Raw genomic sequence first — 15,044 nt, forward strand, 5'->3', positions numbered from 1 at the left:
TATTTTGGATCAGCAAGTTACCTGTTGCCAGTTCATGTAATTCATAACCCCCATGTATTGGTATTATTACCTGTGGTACTTTCCTTCCTTGGTGGTAGGTAGTGGCAACCATCATCCACTCACTTAATGTAGTGCTGCTTCCTTCTTCCTTCACCTGTATCATTCTTTTTCTGTGTCTGCCTTCCTCTTTTCCTAATTTCCCATCTTTCCTGTCACTTCTCATTCCTCCTCGTTCCTTTTCTGGTGGCTTAACATTGAGTGACAAGCCTAATGGTTTCCTGTTAGCCAGGAAACCATTTACAGGCACATTGTTGGGTGGTAACCATATAACCAATCCATATGTGTTTCCTGCATGTCAGCAAGTTAGTTGGCGGAGGATTAGTGCCCCTTCTCATGGAACAAATCAAAGACAAATGGCCACCCTTTAATGGATCGTGGCTTTGAATGTAGATAGATAGACTTTCCTCCCAGTTAACCTATTTGCGTGTGCATCAACTCTTAAGTACACTGCACTTTAATGCCATCATTAAACCTGGTAATGGTGTAACAGTATTCATCATTTTGTTTTTCACACACAAAAAATAAGGTCTTGTGTAATCCCTCCTTGTTTTCACTCATATGCCATTGACCATTCCCTACAGTTAAATGACAAATGCTTTGCTTTGTTATTGCCATTAACTTCAGTAACAGCATGGAATTTTTATGATGAATAAAATAACAGATATTCAGTTACAATATAGTATAGAATTCTTTGTCCTGATATATATATATATATATATATATATATATATATATATATATATATATATATATATATATGAGCTTTGATGGTCTTCTTCATTTGTCTAACCTCAGAGCCATCCCACTTACACTATCTCCCACCACCCACCCACCTACACACACACACATACTGTGTATATATATATATATATATACGTGGAGAGACAGGCTGACGAATGAGGATATAAAGGAGCGTTGTGGTGTGGATGTGGATGTGATAGGAAGCGTTTTGAGGAACACACTGAGGTGGTTTGGCCATGTGGAGAGGATGGAGGGTGAAAGACTGACGAAAAGAGTGTATGTGAGTGAGGTGGAGGGGGGAAGAGGGAGGGGGAGGCCAAGGATGAGATGGAGGGATGGGGTGAAGAGGTATATGAGAGAAGGGGGTGTGAGTTGCGAGCAGGGCAGTGAAATGGCGGGGGACAGGGCAACTTGGAGGCGATTTGTTTGTGGCCACCCCAAACGGGATTGAGGCGTCTGGCAATATATATATATATATATATATATATATATATATATTTATGTATAATCTCATTTCATCTCATCAGCCGTTTGAGTGTGCATGGCCTATCCTGGCCGAAGTCGGGACGATACAGCCAATGTATCTCCACCAAGTGGCCTAGGCTGTCTGGTGGAGATTGTATGTAGGGTGAGAAGTGCTTGTAAGTGTAATTGTAGTGTTGGAGTGGCTTTGGATGTGTGTGTAGTCTGTGAACCAAGTGTAATCGGCCCATGCAAGCAGACTTTATGGTATGTGACACTGGTTCAACCACAGCACCCCATATATATATATATATACAGTATATATATATATATATATATAAAATTTGTCCATTACATTTGCAGGGCAGGAGTGTGGCGGGTCAGCATCAAAAGCTTCAACCTGCCCTACACTGAGATGCTCCAGCTCATGAAGGAACTCAGTAGTAGCATCATTGATAAGCTTTCACTTGGCCTTGCAGAGAACCTGAGTGATGGCCAGATGAAAAAATTACAACAGGCTGCAAGTTTTGTTGTCAATTTGTTGTAATCTGAAAGTCACATGTGATATAGTGGCAGGTTAATGATGAGAGTGAGTGTTAAGAAGACTGCAAACTGGGAGCTAAAGATGTTATGTGAACTGATTTGATGTATGGATTTTGAGAAATGTGAAAATGACACATTTAAGTGTAAACTAATGCAAAATGATATGGAAGAGAATGTGCAAGGATAGCAGTGAAGGTAGATTTGATTTACTTGTGAGGAAAGATGTAAATTGAATCTATTTTTTTTACCAGTAGATTTTTTTTTGGTATCATACAGGAGATGATAGAATTAAGAGTGTATGATGTCGCTGATAATCCTGAATAGCCTGTGCATGGGAGTACTTTGAATATGTCTGTTCAGTGAGTGCAAGATTTTATGAATTATGGAAATTCATATTCTTATATTTATTAGTTTGATGGAGCTTGGTCTCAGTGATTTTTCAGTGTTATTTTTTTAGTGTTAATACAGTTAAAACCTCATTTATTTCCTTGTAATATTTCAGGCATAATGCAGGGTGACCCATATATGTGTATGATGCTGCACTTCCGCCCTGCTAGGTGATATCTCGTGCTGTGGGAATGGCTCAGTCAGTGGTATTGGTATCTGCCCTTCATCATGTATTATTTTCCTACTCCCATTGCCACATCCTTGCCCACAGTAGCCATCTGAGCCGTCCATGCAGCAGGTAGATTACCACCGCATGAGTTTCCAGTGGAGCACTATTTACGGGCCACCCTGTATTACTGACATTATTACAGAGAGGATGTGTTACTTAATATGCCAACCCAGATGACTTACCAAGGAATTGTGGGTCAGGGCATTCTTTCATGGGTGGCATTAGCAGATCTAGGGGAGTTTTCCGCACCTTAGTTTAACACACTAAAGTATTGTCTAATACTGCATGTATAGAATACATCTTTTACAGTATTAGTTATGTTTAATGCTCCCACATACACCATCTGTGCTGACGAATGCTACTTTCTTGCCATACAGCGAGGGGATAAGCTCTCATTTCCTTGGAAAATTATCTGGGCAACACCTCAAAAATATTCATGGCTATGCCCCTGAATGACATGTTTTTATGTATGTTTTGCTCACAGTTTCATGATGTAATACGGCTGGTATGCATGTGGTTGGTTTCTTTAGGCTTTTAAGTTTTTACCCAGTAAAATAAGTTAGGAATGATTATTATTATTTATTGTGAATATTAATTTGTTAAAGGCAGTGTATATATATTACTTTATTTTATTTAGTTGACCAAGGCTGATCATGCAAGCATATTGGAGCCTTGAAAAATGATTTTTATTTATTTATTTAGTTTTTGCTTGAAGTGTTTATGACGTACAGGAATATGGAAGATGTAAATTTACCGTAGCTGTTTTCCTTAGTTTTTAAGTATTCATGCAATGGTAGTAAATAGTAATGGTTTAGTGTAGTGACTGGTGCAAGGAACATAATATTCATTATCTCTGCTTACATTTTTCAGGATGTGATACAGAAAATATGGTTTGTTTTCTGTACCTATTAAAGTTGCACACAGTAAGACAGATTAGGATGATTTAATGTGTGTATAATGGTTTGCATGGTTGATCATTTAATTATATATTATTGTATGAATTTTAGTTGTTTAGGGGGTCCCTTGGTACAAGTTACTGTTCTATAGGCTAAAGGACTGTATGAAGAAAGATTTGTATAATATAATGGTACTAACTCTTTCATTGACGTATAATTCATTACTTAGGTGTAACTGAGTACTGATATTGCCTGAAGTAGGAGTTTCGTAAGAAAGACTCTCTCTCTCTCTCTCTCTCTCTCAGTAATAAATTCACATGCTAAGCACAGAGAAGCCCACAGCTGTATATAAGGCAGAGATTATAGTATGTGTTGGCAGAACCCTAATTAAATATGTGCCAATAGAGACTTGAATCACGAGAGGACGGCGTGGAGGATTTGCTGCTGTGATTGTGGTATGCAAGGTTGTCAAGTAGCCCTGGTCTGTCTGTCTGAGCAGACCCATGAACTGCAGTCAAGTGTCCCCCCCCCCCCCCCCCCTCCCAGAGCTCCCTCATGTAGTGAACTGATGTTTTTTTTCCCTTATGTTAGACAGCACTTTGCCGCATCAAGGCATGGAGAAGAGTTTGGATGTTGGGTTCCCAGATGGATGCTACATTTGCATCTCTCCACTCAGTTAACAGGGGCACCATAGTAGCCACATCAGTGTGATGTTTGGTTATATGGTTACCACCCAGCACTGTAAATGGTAACATGGGTTATAGACCATTAGGATCGTCGCTCAGTGTAGAAGCACCTGAAGTGGAAAGAGGAGTAATAAAAAGTGACCAAAAGGATGGGAGATATGGGAAGAGAGGAGGGCAGACACAGAAAATGAATGAAAAATGTGAAGGAAGAAAATAAGCAGCATTACATTCGTTGAATGGCTGCCACTTCATATCAAAGGGAGGGAACAAGTGGAAGGAATCTGGGGGGAGGGAAAATGTGCCAGGTTTTGGTCAGTCTGGCTTGAATTTGAACTGTGACTGGTGAAGGCGCTCTACGATTTTGGTAAGTTTTTTTCCTTTTTCTTGCTGTAATTGTGTTTATGATATTGATTTTATTTTTTATTTTTTTTTTTACCCCCTGGGGGTAGGGGGGTTTTCAAGAATACTCCCCCAGTATCCCTGCTTGTCGTAAAAGGCGACTGAAAGGGTTGGCGGAGGGTTAGTGCCCCTCCCCGGAAAACAACTAACTAAAAAAACAAACAAGAAGCCTCGGACAAGGACTGACCAAACGATGACGACCCAGGACCGGACAAAGGACTTGGTAATGAGTACGTGGAATGTAAGAGGAGCGAATGATGAGGTGAAAGAGAGAGAGATTGTCCAGGTGCTTGAGGGTGCGAAAGTGGATGTATGTGGAATAACTGAAACAAAATGGAGAGGAGAAAGTGTGAGACAATGGGAGTATGGATGGGGTATATGTGCAGGAGTAGGTGAGAATGAGAGGGCAAAGGAAGGAGTATGTATAGTTCTGAGTAAAAGATGGAAGAAGAGCATAAGACAGTATGGATCAGTTGGGTCAAGGATTGTGTGGGTAAAGTTGAAAGTTGGAATACAAATGTGGGCGATTGTGTGTGTGTATGCACCAATGCAAGATCGTGCTAGAAGAGTGAGAGAAGAGTTCTGGACAAATGTGGAAGTGTGCATGGAAAAGTTTGGAAGGAATGAGAGAGTGTTTTTGATTGGTGATATGAATGGTAAAGTTGGGAATGTGAAGGTGGATGGAATAGTTGGTGAGTGGGGTGTGCCTGCTAAGGTAGATGAGAATGGGAGTGCGTTAGTGGACATTTGTGCTGGGAGGGGGTTGGTGATAGCCAATACCCTCTTCAGGCATAAAATGATCCACAGGTATACATGGCGAGTGATGAGAAGGGTGGGTGGTGAACTGAATGAAAGGAAGGCAATGATTGATTGTGTGTGTGTGGATGAAAGGATGCGAAGATGTGTAAAGGATGCAAGAGTGTATAGAGGTTGGGAGAGTGGACTTTCTGACCACTACTTGGTGGTGGCCAGAATTAGAATGCAAGTAAGATGGAGGAACAGAAGAAGGGAAAGACGAGAGGAAGGAGTAGTTGCAAGGAGAGTGGAAAGGTTACAAGAGGATGAGAAAAAGGCAGAGTATAAGAGAGAAGTGGAGGAACGATTGGGTAAATATGAATTGGAGCAGATGGGAGACGTGGAAGGTGTGTGTAAGATATTTACAGAAGAAATATGTGCAGCATGTGATGTGGTGTGTGGAAGGAAGAGAAGACGGAGGGGGGTGCAAGGAACAGCGTGGTGGACTGAAGAGGTGAAACAGGCTGTGGCACAAAAGAAGAAAGCATACAATGAATGGATGAGGAATAGGGGCGTGGAAGAAGTTGAGAGGCGGAAGAGAGAGTTATATGTGGAAAGAATGAGAGAGGTGAAAAGATTAGTAAGAGAGAGTAAGAAGAGAGTGGATGAGGAATTTGGAAGGAATTTGAGTGAAAAGTGGAGGGACTGTAAGAAAATGTTCTGGAAAGAAGTGAAAAGAGTAAGACAGGGTGGAAGTGAAGTTAGCAGGGAGTGAAAGATAAAAATGGTAGATTACTAGTGGAGAAGGGAGAAAAAGTGAACAGATGGAGAGAACACTTTAAGGGATTGTTGAACGTAGAGGATGGAAGTAATGCGAGTATAAGTGGCTGGGGAATGGCTGGGAGAAGGAGGGAGGTGAGAAGACAGGAAGAAATCAGTAGGATAGAAGTTGTGGAAGCAATGAAGAAAGTTAAATTGGGGAAAGCCCCAGGAATTGATGGAGTGTGTAGTGAAATGCTGAAGCATGGGGGAGAGATAGTAGTAGAATGGATGTGGAAGATGTGCAGATTGGCCTGGGAGGAAGGTAGAGTCCCGGAGGATTGGAAGTCAGGTATAATTATTCCCTTGTACAAAGGAAAAGGGGAAAAAGAAGTGTGTGGTAATAATAGGGGCATTTGTCTTCTTAATATAATAGGAAAAGTGTATGGTAGGATACTTATTGACAGAGTTTGAGAAAGAACAGAGAAATTAGTGGGAGAAGAACATGGAGGCTTTAGGAAGGGAAGAGGTTGTGTAGATCAGATATTCATTCTTAGATCTTTAGTGGAAAAGTTTATAGAGAAGGGAAAGAAGTTGTATGCGGCTTTCATGGATTTGGAAAAAGCATATGACAGGGTGGATAGACAAGGATTGTGGAAAGTGTTAAGAATATATGGAGTAGATGGGAAGTTGTTGAATGCTGTGACGAGTATGTACGATGGTGCTAAGGCTGCAGTGCGTGTGGATGGTGAACTAAGTGAATTTTTGTCTTTGAAAGTTGGTTTGAAACAGGGATGTGTCATGTCTCCATGGTTGTTCAATCTGTACATGGATGGGGTAATAAAAGAGGTACAAGGTAGGGTAGTGGATGTTGGAGTGGCCCTGGTGAGAGAGGATAGTGTTTGGAAACTCCTTGTACTGTTGTTTGCAGATGATACTGTGTTGTTGAGTGAAGATGAAGGGGAGCTGCAAGACTTGGTGGATGAGTTTGAAAGAGTGTGTAAGAAATGGAATCTAAAGGTGAATGTAGGGAAGAGTAAAGTGATGGTCTTTGAGAGAGGTGAAGTTAGTGAATGTACAGCGTGGTTGGATGGTGAGGAATTGGAAAATGTGAGTACGTTTAAGTACTTGGGTAGTGTGATGAGTAAGGATGGAGGTTTGGAGGGTGAAGTGCTTGAAAGGGTACAGCAGGGAAGAAAGGTTCCTGGTTCTTTGAGAGCAGTGATAAGAAACAGGGAAGTGAGTATGGAAGTGAAAAAGTTACTACATGACAGTATTGTGATACCAACTCTAACGTACGGAAGTGAAGCTTGGACGTTGTTGGAAGGACACAAGTCAAGAGTGAGAACAGTGGAAATAAGTTATTTAAGAGGAGCCTGTGGAGTCACATGGAGAGACAGGCTGACGAATGAGGATATAAGGGAGCGTTGTGGTGTGGATGTGGATGTGATAGGAAGCATTATGAGGAACACACTGAAGTGGTTTGGCCATGTGGAGAGGATGGAGGGTGAAAGACTGACGAAGAGAGTGTATGTGAGTGAGGTGGAGGGGGGAAGAGGGAGGGGGAGGCCGAGGATGAGATGGAGGGATGGGGTGGAGAGGTATATGAGAGAGGGGGGTGTGAGTTGGGAGGAGGGCAGTGAAATGGCGGGGGACAGGGCGACTTGGAGGCGATTTGTTTGTGGCCACCCCAAATGTGATTGAGGCGTCTGGCAATAGATAGATAGATAGATGGATTTTTTATCATACACACTCCTGGGTATTTTCAAAGTTTACACTGATAATTGAAATGGTAAAAACTGAAAACAGAAGGATAACAGAGCTGTGTGGACTTTGGGAGTGGGGTTTGTTTGTGGAGATTGGGGTATTTGTGTGGAGTGTGTGTGTGTGTTCTTACCTAATTGTATCCTTACGTGAATGAGTCAGGCTCGTACTGTCCCGTGTCTTAAACCATATTTTTCGCACATATCCTTGATTTTGTGAATGGTTTTGGCACACACTATTTCATTCGGTAGTGCATTCCATTGATCAATTGCCATATTTGGGAAACTAAATTTCCTTATGTCTTCATTGCCTCTCTTTCTATGTAATTTTTTTGCAGTGTCCTCTTGCTGATGCTTCCCCATATGTTAAGTAATCATTTATGTCTATTTTCTCCTTCCCTGATATGCATTTATATAGCATTATCATGTCACCTCTTTTCCTTCTCTCCTGTAGTGTTGGTAGATTCAGTTTATTTAGTCTTTCTTCGTAGCTTAGGTCCCTTAAGCTTGGTATCCATCTTGTGGCGGCCCTTTGAACTTTTTCAATCTTGTCTATGTGTTTTTTGAGATGAGGATTCCAGACTACTGATGCATACTCCAGGGTTGGTCTGATGAATGATGTTATTATCCTTCTTAGCATGTCTTCATTTATGTATGTGAATGCTATTCTCTTATTTGTAAGCAGTGTATACATGTTTCGTACCTTCTCACTGATGTGGTCAGCCGGAGATAGTTTGTTATTGATAATCACACCTAGGTCCTTCTCTCATTCTGATGTGTGTAAGGTTTTATTTCCTAACTTATAATCCCAATCAGGTCTTTTTCCACTTTTACCAAACTTGATTACATGACACTTGTCCACATTGAATTTCATTTGTCATGTATTACTCCATTTATGAAGTTTATTTAATTCTTCTTGTAGATCTTTACAAGAGTCTGTGTTAGTAATTCTCCTTTGTATTTTTGCATCATCAGCAAACATACTTAGATAGCTTTCATTTCCAGTGTTACTCTCTATATCATTTATTTACACTAAAAACATGATTGGTGCCAGCACTGAGCCCTGTGGAACTCTGCTAGTCACTTCTCTCCATGATGAGTAATTTCCCCTTAGTACTGTTCTCATTTCTCTTTTTATGAGAAAATCTTGCATCCAACAATACAGTTTGCCTCGAATTCCTCCTTGATGGTACAGTTTCCATAAAAGTCTTTGGTGTGGTACTGTGTCAAAAGCTTTCTTGAAATCTAAATACTGTAGATACTGTCCACCCATCCTTCTCTTTCCTGTATTGTGTCTGTTACTCTGTCATAGTAGCTCAACAGATTAATAACACATGATTTTCCTTTTCTGAAACCAAACTGTCTTTCTGTCATATTGTGTTCTTCTAGATGATATACCCAAGTTTTTCTTATAAGCTTTTCTAATACCTTGCTTACAACACTGGTTAGTGATACTGGTCGGTAGTTGAGTGGATTTTGTCTGTTCCCTTTCTTGAATAAGGGAACAGTGTTTGCTTTCTTCCAAATATCAGGTAGTTTACCTTGTCTCAAGGATTTCTTGAAAATTAAAGGTAATGGTTTACTTGACTCCTTTGCACATTCATGTATCACCCAACATGAAATTTCATCAGGACCAATTGCTTTTCCTTTGTCTAATCTACTTAACTCCTCCTGTATTACTTTTTCTGAGATTTTTATATCTGGTAGTATGTGTGGGCATGAATGTTCCACATAATCCCTCTCAAAATTTTTTTCTTCAGTAAAAACTGATTGGAAATTCTTATTTAGTGCTTCACAAATATCCTTCTCATGTGTTCAGGTGATTCCCTTATCCGTAATGGTTTGTATTTTATCTTTTTCTAGAGAAGGGAAAGAAGTTTTATGCGGCTTTCATGGATTTGGAGAAAGCACATGACAGGGTGGATAGACAAGGATTGTGGAAAGTGTTAAGAATATATGGAGTAGATGGGAAGTTGTTGAATGCTGTGAAGAGAATGTACGATGGTGCTAAGGCTGCAGTGCGTGTGGATGGTGAACTAAGTGAATTTTTCTCATTGAAGGTTGGGTTGAAACAGGGATGTGTCATATCTCCATGGTTGTTCAATCTGTACATGGATGGGGTAATAACAGAGGTACAAGGTAGGGTAGTGGATGTTGGAGTGGCCCTGGTGAGAGAGGATAGTATTTGGAAACTCTCTGTTCTGTTGTTTGCAGATGATAACTGTGTTATTTAGTGAAGACGAAGAGGAGCTGCAAGGCTTGGTGGATGAGTTTGGGAGAGTGTGTAAGAAACGGAATCTAAAGGTGAATGCAGGGAAGAGTAAAGTGATGGTCTTTGAGAGAGGTGAAGTCAGTGAATGTACAGCGAGGTTGGATGGTGAGGAATTGGAAAATGTGAGTACATTTAAGTACTTGGGTAGTGTGATGAGTAAGGATGGAGGTTTGGAGGGTGAAGTGCTTGAAAGGGTACAGCAGGGAAGAAAGGTTGCTGGTTCTTTGAAAGCAGTGATAAGAAACAAGGAAGTGAAAAAGTTACTACATGACAGTATTGTGATACCAACTCTAACATATGGAAGTGAAGCTTGGACGTTGTTGGAAGGACACAAGTCAAGAGTGAGAGCAGTGGAAATGAGTTATTTAAGAGGAGCCTGTGGAGTCACATGGAGAGACAGGCTGACGAATGAGGATATAAAGGAGCGTTGTGGTGTGGATGTGGATGTGATAGGAAGCATTATGAGGAACACACTGAGGTGGTTTGGCCATGTGGAGAGGATGGAGGGTGAGAGACTGACAAAGAGAGTGTATGTGAGTGAGGTGGAGGGGGGAAGAGGGAGGGGGAGGCCGAGGATGAGATGGAGGGATGGGGTGGAGAGGTATATGAGAAGAGGGGGTGTGAGTTGGGAGCAGGGCAGTGAAATGGCAGGGGACAGGGTGATGTGGAGGCGATTTGTTTGTGGCCACCCCAAACGGGATTGAGGCATCTGGCAATAGATAAATAGATAGACTTTGGTTTTGCTTCTGATGTAGCTGTAAAATAGCTTCAGCTGATCACTGCTTTTATTTATGATATCCTCCTCAAACTGTTTTTGGTGTGTGTGTGTGTGTGTGTGTGTGTGTGTTCAGGTTTTGGGATTGGAATTTTGGTTTTCAGTGTGTAAATTTTGTGGGTATTTTGGGATTGGTGTTTGTGTGGTTTTAGTGTGATGGCTTATTAGGATTTTCTTTTTTATGTGTGAATTGGGGGAAAGGGCAGCGTGATGGCGAAGAGCGAATGGCCTGGAGGTGAATCTGTAGCCGTCCTTTTTGGTTTTAGGGCAGGTAGCTGCAGCGGACTACCACCACCACAACTACCACAACCACAACGAGTGCTTTGGAGGGGGCATTTAATTGGATACTAATTTGGTGAGTATGCCAAAGTCTTTTCAGTTAGATTGTTATTATTATTATTATTATTTTTTTTTTTTTTTTGCACATGGCTTTTCTGGAGGAGTTAGTTATATCCATATTCACAACTCTTAGTAGTGGTAGGTGGGGGCACTCACCATCCACTCACTCAATGTAGTGCTGCTTTGAGTGTCTGCCCTTTCTTCTCTTCCTTCCTTCCTTTTCTGTCATTCTTTCTTCTTCCCTCCCCCTACAGGTGACCTTACACTCCATCTCTTGTCTTTCTTTCCTTCATTCTTTCCTCTTCCTTCTGCCTATCAGTGAATCTACACTGAGTGACAAGCCAAATGCTTTTCTGTACACCAGGGGACCATTTACTATGCTGGGTGGTAACCATATAACTAAATTATAGCACCTGGTGGTTTACTGAGTTATTACGGTGCTCCAATTGGATTGAGACAGTGGACGTTTATATCCAAGGGGTGGTTGGGGTTTATTGCTCATGTAATGCCACTCAGGGATGAGTGAAGCTGGTCACTCTCATCTTAAATGTCCGGACCAACTTGCCCAGCCCCAGGCTGCTATGCTCCTCATGGGGCACCATAAGATTGGATGGATGGATGGTTAACTTAATTGTGATAATTTGTTATAATAAGTGTATCTGACAAAGATCCCTAGCCCCTTTTCAGTTACTTAATGGCCAGGTGTACTTAGACTGGAAAGGTAATTTTGACTAGTAACCAGGAAGACACATTGCATAAGGTTCATTAGACTCCCTTGTCACAGCTCCCAGTCTCATTTCAGGTAGTTTATGACCAAGCATAGTCAGATAGGGAGGCCAGTTTTGACCAGGAACCAAGGAGACTCAGTATCTTGGCCCAGAGTTTCATTCTTTTGTAAATTATTTCACATTGCTCATTGGCAGAATGACAATGGTATGGCTCTGCATTCATCCCATAGCACTTCTTCATGACTAGCTTCATATTCTGATACTAATCTTGTATTACACTTTAGCATTGAAGATGGAGAGATGGCAATTCTAGGCCAAGTAAAAGCCAAATAGTAACCAAGGAGACTCAGTAGCTAATATATTACTGGAAATCATCGTACTTGTCATCTAGACCTTTCTCACCCCACGGTAGGGTCCAGAGGGCTAGAAAATATTTACAAAGATTAACCAGTGTTTGCCCAGTTGAATGAGCCACACTCCCATTCACTCACCATTCAAGCCCCTGGAATCCTGGAAGTGAGTCCTAGTTAAGAAGTGCTACAGATATGATGAAGCATAGTTTGAGTGACATTAGACCTGTTTTACCCAAACAGCACCTAAAATTGCTCTCTCTCTCTCTCTCTCTCTCTCTGTCTCTCAGGAGATGAACACTAGAAAATGGTAGCCATGAAGTGCTCTGAATACTATGTACACTAGAGTTGTAGTATTGTCTTTCTTTCATTGAGCTACAGGAAATATGCAAAAGGACAAATGTAGGCCTACCCATCAAACTTAACAGCCATATTCTTTTCCTAAACATGGCCTAAAATGCCCTGTCTTGAAAATGGACTTAAGGATAAATACTAGAATATATGATGTTACTCTTTTCATTTTAATTTGGTCTGATAGTGACAACTCCCCATCTTGGAAACTGAGCTGTAATAAAAACTTTAAAATAGGGTACTGTGCCCTTTTTGGTTTAAACTTTCTCAGTATCTTGAATTTTGAGTTTAACAATAGATGAATATTATTAAAACCTTAGAGTTTCGTTATGTTGAGAACATGTAGACAGGCCTGGCTGTAATCTAAGGCAGCTTAACACTTCTGGCTTTTACTCCTTTTATGCACAGTTGAGGTGCTGTACATTTGGAAAACAGACTTTTCTCTCGTGTTAAATCTGCCCTCCACTCAGTACTACTTGTTCATTGTCAGTCCACTGGATGACTAACTCAGACTATTCCATCCTTCACTGGCTGAAGAGTGTAATTGGCTGAAGAGTGTAATTGTAAATGTGTATAAAGGGAAGGGTGATGCCCTGGAAAGAGGGAATTATAGAGGTATAAAGCTTTTAGATCAGATAATGAAGGTAATGGAGAGAGTTTTAGAAGGTATGATTAGAGAAAGAGTGAATATTGATGAGATGCAGTTTGGGTTTATGCCAGGTAGGGGGACCACTGATGCCATATTCATTGTTCGACAGCTTCAGGAAAAATATATTGGTAGGAGAAGGGATCTTTATTTTGTTTTTGTTGATTTGGAAAAGGCCTTTGACAGAGTCCCTAGAGAGGTGGTGAAGTGGGCAATGAGAAAGCTTGGCTTGGAGGAGTGGCTGGTTAGGGTGGTTATGGCCATGTATGTGGGTGCTCACACCCAGGTGAGAGTGAATGGAGATTTGAGTGATGAGTTTTCCGTGAATGTTGGTGTGCATCAGGGGTCAGTCTTGAGTCCCATGTTGTTTATCATGGTACTTGAAGCCCTTTCACGTGACTTTAGAAACGGACTCCCATGGGAGTTGTTGTATGCTGATGATTTGGTGTTGATTGCAGAGAATGAAAGGGAAGCGGAGGAAAGGTTTAGGAAGTGGAGAGATGGTATGGGGCAAAAGGGTTTAAAGGTAAATGCAGATAAAACAAAAGTGATGATATCTAGGGTTGGTGGCGGTACTGTCAAAGACGAGGGAGAGTGGCCATGTGCAGTTTGCCACAAGGGCGTGGGAAGTAATTCCATCTTGTGCGGTGTGTGTGATAAATGGGTGCATAAGAGATGTAGTGGTATCAGAGGTAGACTGCGAGATAATGCTGATTTTATGTGTACGGCGTGCCGGGGTGAGCAGGTGGAGATCGTCAGACGTGAAAGAATTGAACTTGCTGGTGAATCTCTTGAGTGTGTGGAAGAGTTTTGTTATTTAGGAGACATGTTGTGTGCTGGAGGTGGGGCTGGAGCTAGCTCTGTGGCTAGGGTGAGAAGTGGTTGGAAGAAGTTCAGGGAGCTCTTGCCTCTCCTGACATTGAGGGGGCTCTCCTACGTGCTAAGGGGTCTTTGTATGCAGCGTGTGTTAGGAGTGTAATGCTGTATGGCAGTGAGACCTGGGCAGTGAAGGAGGAAGACATTCGCCGGCTCAGACGTACAGAAATGACAATGATTAGGTGGATGTGCAGTGCGTCCCTGCGTCCAAGGCCTGGAGGGGCTGGGTTTACAATGGAAGAGTTGAGAGGTAGGATGGGACTGGAGTGTATTGGTGTTGTGATGTGGAGAGGTAGATTGAGGTGGTTTGGACATGTGGAGAGGATGGGGGATGATAGTTGGGTGAGGAAGGTGAGAAGTGTTAATATTGGGGGTGGGGTTATGAGGGGTAGACCGAGAAAGACATGGGACGAGGTCATTAAGTGTGACCTTAGGGTTAAGGGACTGAACAGGGAGGCTGCAATGGATCGTGCAGCGTGGAGAGCCGCCATTAGGTGACCAAGGCCGACACATGCAAGCATGTTGGAGCCTTTAAAAACGAAACGAAACGACTGATTAGTTCTTGCTACCTGACTCAGTCACTGGCTCACTGACTGTTTTCTGATGAAAAACTGAACAGCTGTGCACACACTTCATCCCATCCATTACACTTGGGTAACTCAAGTGAACTGGCACACTGCCTGAACCAAACTGAACTCCCTTAGACAAAGGACACTCACTTTACTCTCCCCTCACATGATGCCACCCACCAGTACAACCCAGAGCATTGCAGGACCCAGGAGAGAACCCACATATTCTTATGCAACAGTGCACTTAAATTAACAATGCACAACAACAGTAATGACAAGAACTAATCCCTAAGGTGTGATAGAAAGTAAGCAAAACATATGTTGACTTCACCAAAATGTTCCTCACATCTCCAAATACAAAAATCAACCCAGTCCTGTGACACAGCACCCAATTTCCAGAGTGTTCCCCCACATCTTCAGGGATAAAACATCACCCCAGCCCCACCGGTATAACAGTTTGTTGCTATTCCTGAGGTGC

The sequence above is a fragment of the Coenobita brevimanus genome, chromosome 68, assembly GCF_032717465.1.
Source record: "Coenobita brevimanus isolate Jiangsu-jjx chromosome 68, ASM3271746v2, whole genome shotgun sequence".
Taxonomy (NCBI): Eukaryota; Metazoa; Arthropoda; class Malacostraca; order Decapoda; family Coenobitidae; genus Coenobita; species Coenobita brevimanus.